At 37.2% G+C, this 8974-nt stretch overlaps 1 protein-coding gene across 1 annotated transcript in view; it reads right to left on the bottom strand.

Annotated features, from left to right (window-relative positions):
* The window catches only part of LOC117995436 (N(G),N(G)-dimethylarginine dimethylaminohydrolase 1), a 408993-nt gene that overhangs the window by 383823 nt on the left and 16196 nt on the right, over positions 1–8974 (bottom strand). The window lies entirely within an intron of this gene.

The raw sequence follows: 8974 nt of genomic DNA, 5'->3' as shown, positions 1-8974 counted from the left end.
GTACTAAATTTAAATAAGTTCTATATTAAGTTTTTTTTTTTTTTCAAAATACACAAAAAAAATTATTAAATAAACTATTAATAAACTTAAATCTTAAAAAAACAACATTAAAAGACAAATTTAAATTATTATGTATTTATTTTAACGTCTAGTATTTTAAGTAGTATTCAATAATCTCATATAATTGTAAAATTAGACAAGCAATAAAAGGTTTTTTTTATTCTTTTATTTTTATTTGTATCTAAACGTATATTTTATTTTATTTATATCTAATAGTTTTTGCCAGCGTTCTGGTTACACCCTGTATAATGGGGACACTTGAGGATGAAAATGTTACCATATTTTTTCGTCTGAAAGTGGCAGTTGCACTTGACCTCTCTCATCCCGTAGTTTCATATTATTGTTGTGAAGTGGTTGTGAACATATACCAGCAGTGCAGATACTGCGGTTAAAATATTTATTAAGTGCTAAATGATGCCCGCGACTTCGCCCGCTTGGATTTAGGTTATTCAAAAATTCCGTGGGAACACTTTGATTTACCGGGATAAGAAGCCTATGTCCTTCCCCGGGATACAAGCTATCGCTGTACTAAATTTCGTCAAAATCGGCCGGACGAATGGGCCGTGAAAGGCTAGCAGACAGACAGACACACTTTCGCATTTATAATATTAATATGGACTGGACTATATGATGCCCGCGACTTCGTCCGCGTGGATTTAGGTTTTTTAAAAATCCTATGAGAACTATTTAATTTGCTAGAATAAGAAGTAGCCTATGTTCTTCCCCGGGATGTAATTTATTTATTTTATTAATTAGGAACACATACAATACACATATTTTACATTTACTACATCACGTGTTATACACAAACACACACTGATATGTATCGACAATAAGTGTACACAACATTTGCAGTTATCGTGTCAAGTAAAAAAAACTAATATTATGACTAATAGCTAGCATTAGCAATAATTAAGACTATATAAATATAATTATAGATTAACACGTAAGTAGGTAATTCTTTTTTATGTAAGCTTCAGATACCAGATTTCATCAAAATCGGTTAAACTATACTATTGGGCCTTAAGGTGCCAAAGGAACCCTATTACTAAGACTCCGCTGTCCGTCCGTCTGTCCGTCTGTCAGCGGGCTGTATTTCGTGAACCGTACCTACCAGGTAGAGTCGAAACTTTCACATAATGTGTATTTCTATTGCTGCTACTTATAACAAAAAATACCTAACAAGATTTGCAAAATGACCGCTTGTACAATGGTACGGAACCCTTCGAGTGCAAATCCGACAATTTTTTAATGATCATATTAGTCAGTACACTACGCGGCAGAAAGTAATGTACATCGACCTTTGGAAGGAGATAGCAGATTTGTAGGGCATTAATTGTCTCTGTCGTTGAGACCGGCAAAACGTCATATAGGTATGAGTGACAGAGACAACACTCTACAAAGCCGAAATGTCATTCTAAAGGCCGATGTACATTACTTTCTGCCGCGTACTGTACCTACTCAAGAGGTGAACGTCTGGAACAGCCGCTTTGTTGCCAACAGGGGCTCATTTCTCAGCTGCTCGCGACTGTACCTTAATCTCTTGAGTGAGGCTATCATTTTTGCGATTCGAAATTTCCTTAGTTTTTAGGGTTCCAAATATTATGTTTAGTAAATAAAAGTAAGTTTGGAGTAGGTAGGCAGAAGTAAAGTTTTTAACGCCGTCGACGATTACGCACTGCACTTCTGTCATCCGCGCTTACCTACGACATAATATTGTCATAAGCTCCCATACGAAAAAAAGGAACGTATTTTCACGGACGCGGATTGGATGAGTGCGTTACCGCCGTAAGATTGTTTCTGTAGAGCATGTAGAGTTCAAGAAAAATTATCGCTCTCGCTTCACTCACGTTATTGTTTTATGGATAACTAGCTTATGCTCGCGACTTCGTCCGCGTGGACTTCAAAAATTTCAACCCCTATTTTACTCGCTTAGGGGTTGAATTTTCAAAAATAGGGTTGGTTCTTACCGTTGAACTAGAATCATGAAAGTTCGCAGGTAGGCATGTCTTATAGCCCAAGTAAAGAAAAAAATTCCAAAACCGTGAATTTGTGGTTACATCACAAAAAAAAAATGCGGGCGGGGTCTTCTCCGTTTGACCTAGGCCAAGACGGGGGTACGGGCCTCGAGGCGAGGCCTCCTTGCCCGGGTGTGGCGCGGGAAAGAACGCTTCCCCGGTAACGTCCTTGCCGTTGTCGGCTAAGGCCTGCCTTCTTGGCTTAGGGCCTCGAGGTCTCGGTTGTGTGTTGGGTCCAGGGCGCCCGTACTGTAGGCGGTGGGCTCGTCGTTGTGCAAAAAAAAACGTATTCACGAAAGTAATTAGTTTACTAAATCACATCATAGATGGTGTTCTCCGTAATCATCTTTCAGAGTTGTACGATGTTACGGAACTCATCGTGCGCGAGTCCGACTCGACCTTGACCGGTTTTTTCTCTCTTTCTCTTTAAATAATTACTAGCGATAAAATAAATGAAGGTAGCAAAACTGAGCGGGAGTTTTTGTAATGTCTTATCTAAGCTGTGAATATTTGTCGGGAGTCGGGAAAGTATTTTCTTCAAAATTCTGTTGGCTCAGGTGGGCGCTGCAAAGGTCTTATCCAATCAAATCCATCCAATCTTACATTATCACATATATACCTTTATTTTTGCTTTTTTAGGGTTCCGTACCTCAAAGGATAAAGGGAACCCTTATAGGATCACTTCGTTGTCTGTCGTTTCTGTCAAGTACTTCCCGTTGACCTAGAATCATAACATTTGGCAGATAGGTAGGTCTTATATAGCAGACGTAAGGGGAAAAAATCTGAAAACCGTGAATTTGTGGTTATATCACACAAAAAAATTAAAAAGTGTTCAGGAATAAATAATTAGTATTTTCAACTTTCAAAGTAAGATTACTATCCCAAGTGGGGTTATTATGAAAGGGCTTTACTTGTACATTCCAAGACAGATTTTAATTTATTTTTATGCATAGAGTAAGTTCTCTAAATATGGATTAGTCACATAATATGAACCATAGTAATATTTTGCTCGATGACGCTGCTATCAAAGCGAAGTTAGCTACAATCGATGCCCTTACCTCGCTACATTTCGTCAGTGAATCGTAGCGCAGCTACGTTTGTGTAGGGGAAAGCAGGTAGGATTCGTACAGAGGGAGCATTCGTACAACAGTCATATCTACACTATGCTACATAGTGACGCGTTTGTGTTTTTGTATATGTGAGGCCCGCTCATATTCATAGGCTCACAGCTAAGTGCAGTGGCTGTAAAACAGTCCGTTTTTTTAGAATAAGTCAAAACGTGTTTTCTCACCGCGAAAATAATTTTTCGACTCATCTTTGACGACATTAATTCGTAATAAGCTTGGCTCAAATTGTTAAAGTAACATATAATAGTCTTTGGATAAGTGCCTTAGATTCATGTGTAAACATTAATTTTGGGATAACCTTTACTGTTATTTTTATTTTAAATTTATTGTTTGATTTTTTTGTTTGGGGTACCTTCGTGCAGTTAGGAGTGGGGTGGATTCGTACTTTACGAATGCACCCCGCGTGAGTTCAGATCGTTTTTGCACTAACTGGGTTATGGGATTCCAATTCTAAACCACTCCCAGATGATAACATGCAACAAATAGTGGTGGTGCCTAGACTAGCAGAGTAGAACTAGAGTGAAGAAACTTTCGGTTTGATCCTGAAATCGACATCTGCTAAATATTAGGCTAGGGGTGTCGTTTAATCAAAAATACCTAGTAGTTTCATAGCCTACCGAGCGTCAAATATAGGCGACATTTGACGCCTGCCAGTGTGGGTGAAACCTCGATGTTTTCTTTCTTCGAAGTTTCATGCCTGTCGTGAGCTGCGCTATAAGTCAAATTAGCAACTTCTTATCAAACGTCAAAACGCTGGCTTAGTACCTATGGCAGCTTGTATAAAAGATATACATAGATATGACGTCATAAACATTTGACGTACCTACTCTTTATATTTAAATCAACAACTTTAGAATCAGTTTTAAATGGTTAAAACTTACAATGGACGTGGATTTCACGAAATTTGGAAGACCCTCTGTTTAATAATAATTACTAAGAAATCGTTTATTTTTGACATAGGCGCTATCCCAATTCAACTCCCAAAGAAATAGCTCTTACTCAACAAGATCTATCATCAAGATTGCCACCTCCATCACCATCTACATCAACTGTGGGATGATGACGCCAGAAATTATGCAACCTTTTACCTTAGCCTAAAGTGAATGAGAATGCACCTAAAAAGACACAAAGAAAGGAAAAGTATTAGAAAAATTAAGGATATAACATATAATCCCGAAAAAATAGACTGATAGAAAAGGAAAGAGCAAAAAAGATGAAAAAAGGAGAACAAGAGAGAAAACAGAAGGCTAAAGAGATGAAACGCGAGTTACTATAACGGTAAATTAGAATGTTGATTAATGAATGACTTAAATTGTAATAAATTGTTTGTAAACACCATATTGTTAATTATTACTATATTTAAGGTTGATTCTGTGTTAATTTTGATATCAATAAATGTTTAATTTCATATAAAATAGCCTTTTTAATTCCTGTGTACGAAAGCTCCCCACTATGTACGAATGTACCCTAGTCGATGTACGAAGCTACCTCGCGTGTGGGGTGCTTTCGTACGATTTCCATTTTTTGGGAAATTCATCATAGCTTTGTCATCTTACTTTGCATCAACACTGAACTACACTATAATTAAAGCCAGATAACTAGGTAATCCAGCAGCGTTGAAATTATTTTGAAATATTTATTAGTTTTGTTTTTACATGACCTAGAGTAAAAAGTGTACGAATCCTACCTGCTTTCCCCTACGTGTCGGTGACAACGATTTTAAGATTTTCGAGCTATGTGATGTAATTTTTCGGTAAGTTTTGTAAGGTTATTACTGCTATAATTACAATCATGATATTTTGACTGTCCACATTCTGAAAACATTATTGTGTTACTAATTATTCGTCAATGAATTCGTAGCTGTATCTCATAACATTATTTTTGTACGAATTTATAACCTTGAAATTGCACCATTTTGCAATATGGACCCATCAAGGGGTTTGAAAATGGATTAGTGGTCCATATTATGATCCTGGTTCATATTGTAAATCTTGTTTTTTTTTGTTTTAAGTTATGGCGTCAACATTTAAGTAAGGTAAAAAGCAAAAATGGGACCAAGACTCTATGGTTATGGCAGTATTGCCTATTCAAGAGGGCAAAATGAAATATTTAAAAGCATCTAAAACCATAATGTGCCAAAAACCAGATTATGCCCGCGACTTCGTCCGCGTTGACTTCACAAATTTCGAATCCTATTTTACCCCCTTAGGGGTTGAATTTTCAAAAATTCTTTTTTAGCGGATGTCTACGTCATAATAGCTATCTGCAGATTTCAGCCCGATCAATCCAGTAGTTTGAGCTGTGCGTTGATAGATCACAGTCAGTCAGTCAGTCACCTTTTCGTTTTATATAATATTTAGATTCTCTACCATAAATAATCTTTACCTTAAATGCTCCATATTAGACACCCTAAGTACGTATTAAAAACCTAGTAGTCCATATTGAGCTACCTCTTTTAAAATGCGTAAATTTGTAATATTTTATAAAAAAATAAGTATGTTAGAAATTTTGTTTCTTTTGTGGAAGTCCCTACAAGAGACCTATGTCCATCAGTGGACGTCTATTGGTTGATGATGACTGTACGTTGATTTGTAAAACACTGGGGAGTGCCCTAGGGTTACTTCTCTTAAAGATTCCGCTATGAAGGTGTTCGAACTTGCGAAGCGTTCCACCCCCACCCCCTCAGTATTGGGGGGTACAACGGCGACCTGTCACGCCGGCGTTGTCATATAAAATAACAGATTATCAGAGCGACGCTCGCGCGCGGAATAACAAAGCCTGAAAGCGATTTCGAAGAACGCCGTTGAACTTACAAACTCGCTAAATTATGTTAACACCTTTTAATGTATAGTAAGTTTAAAATAACCCACATTTAACTTAATGTTGTTAGTTTATATAAAGTAATTGTTAGTTAGCTGTTAAGTATTGAGTATAACAATAAATTAATGTTACGTGTAGGTACCTATCGACTGTCGACGGCACTGGTGTACGGAAAAACTTATTTAAAGTTTATGAATGCACCAAACTTGTTGTAACCTGCAAATATTCTTCTTTAATAAATAAATAAATACAAAAAAATACAAATACCATAAATATCCTTCCAGATTTAGGCGTCAAAGTGCGATTACCTATTTGTTTCTGACAAAAGTGTCATTCATCATCATCATCATTAACCCTTCACCGGCCCACTACTGAGAGCGGGTCGTCGGCACGAGGTAATGCAAAGGGGTCAAGACCTTCTGCGATGATGAATATAGGTACAGATAGAGAGAAAATTTTCCAGAAAACTTCTTTTTTTAGAATTCCTCAAAAGGAAAAAAGGAACCCTTATAGGATCACTTTGTTGTCTGTCTGTCTGTCTGCTCGTCGTGTCTGTCAATAAAACCTATAGAATATTTCCCGTAGACCTAGAATCATGAAATTTGGAAAAATAAATCCGAAAACCACGAATTTGTGTTGCATGTCTGTTGATTCACGATAGGTACAATGTTTCGACAGTGGTCAGTGACATATTTTAATAGTGTCACTTGAAATTAAGAAACTCACGCTGTTATAAATCCTTATAATTGCATAGCATACTTACTTTATATGTTACTAGCTGATGCCCGCGACTTCGTACGCGTGGATTCAAGTTTTAAAAAATCCCGTGGGAAATTATCAATTTTCTGGGATGAAAAGTAGCCTATGTCCTTCCCCGGGATATAAGCTAACTCTGTACCAAATTTCATCAAAATCGGTTGAACGGTTGGGCCTTGAAAAGCTAGCAGACAGACAGACAGACACACTTTTTCTACAACCGCACCGCGCGCCACCGTAAGGAATTCCACCCTCACCATCTGGGTGTCTGGTGCACTTCGACCGTCCGCTGCGCCAGATCCTTCTTTCCACGCACGTGCAAACTGTGGAACCAACTCCCATCGGCGGTGTTCCCACTAGATTATAACATGGGGTTATTCAAGGGGCGGACCAACAAACTCCTAAAAGGCCGGCAACGCATCGGCGGCTCCTCTGGTGCTGCAAATGTTCATGGGCGGCGGTAATCACTTAACATCAGGTGACCCGCCTGCTCGTTTGCTCGCTATATCTATTAAAAAAAAACTCTTTCGCATTTATAATATTAGTATGGAAGTAAGGATTTGAATTTGCTATAATATTTTTATGGAAACAGTTTTATCTCTGGTAACATTAAGAAACGTCAGAATTGCACGGAATTAAAAATCGGACTATGCGAGTAGGTATACGAGCGGCTGCCCTCGTGGCCCTCATTTGAATAATTCAATAAAAATGTACAAATTAAGCTAAAATTCAGACACCACATTTTAATATTTTCCCAGTGACCTCGACAGACAAATCGTCTGTTTATTCACCGTTTGTTATTTTGTTACATGGAAAATGGAAATATTTAAGCGTACCGTACACTTATAGAAAGGAGTGGAACTGCGGATCTGTAGGCAGCGTAACGGCGGTTACGCACTCATCCGATCCGAGTCCGTGAAAATACGTTTCTTTTTAGGGTTCCGTACCTCAAAAGGAAAAACGGAACCCTTATAGGATCACTTTGTTTGTTGTCTGTCTGTCTGTCAAGAAACCTACAGGGTACTTCTCGTTGACCTACAATCATGAAATTTGGCAGGTAGGTAGGTCTTATAGCTGACATTCAGGGAAAAAAAATGAAAATTGTGAATTTGTGGTTACATCACACAAAACAAATTAAATTGTGGTCATGAACTAATAATTAGTATTTTCAATTTACGAAGTAAGATAACTATATCAAGTGGGATACATCATATGAAAGGGCTTCACCTGTGCATTCTAAACCAAATTTTTATTTATTTTTATGCATCATAGTTTTTGAATTATCGTGCAAAATGTCTGAGAAACACGACTGTAATACGGAACCCTCGTTGCGCGAGCCTGACTCGCACTTGACCGGTTTTTGTTTTGTATGGTAGCTTATGACATATGTCGTAGATAACCGCTGGTATTCTCACGGATGACGGATAGAACTCGGATGATGGAAGTGCGTAATCGCCGTAACATAAACCGTATTTCCAAGATACCAATTACAACCGTACGTCAAGATGATAAAGTTGAGTTTAAGTTGCTATGAATAAATAGTGAAGAGCAAGAATTTGGAGTTTTTAGAGTTGTGCGTCTACTAAGCGGTACTGATGCAGGGTGAAAAATAAGAGCAAAACCAATACCACTCATAATAATATTTATTGTAAGTCTACAATACAATAGGTATCGCCTTTGAGGTTACAATACGAAGTTTACAGTAACATATAAACAGAACATACCTATGTTCGTGAAATGAGATTCCATTTTAACAAGAGAGCTTCGCAGATGTATTATATTATTATATTTATGTATAATAAAATCAAGAGATTGTATGAGGCCTAACGCAGACGGCTGACAAGTCAGTGAGAACGTAAAACGATATTTATTTTAGCTAGGATGCATTTATTTTAAACAATTTAGTTATATATATATAATACATTAGGTAGTCATTATTGTATCGACGTGATACAATAATGACTACCTAATGTATTATAATGTGTTAATGTGTTTTTAGCCAGAAACATCTATTGAACATATTATCATTCTAAAAATAAAAAGATTCGGAAAACGAAAATCAACAGTCAAATCAAATCAAAACCATTTTTATTCCAATAATGTTTTATCGGCAAATGCGTCACCACTGCTTCGGAATGCCTTTGGTAAATGCATTGGACGATTGAAAAGTACTTGTAAAAGTTTAATCGAATA

Source organism: Maniola hyperantus, chromosome Z, assembly GCF_902806685.2.
Source record: "Maniola hyperantus chromosome Z, iAphHyp1.2, whole genome shotgun sequence".
NCBI lineage: Eukaryota > Metazoa > Arthropoda > Insecta > Lepidoptera > Nymphalidae > Maniola > Maniola hyperantus.
This window is presented reverse-complemented; position numbering and strand designations above follow the sequence as displayed.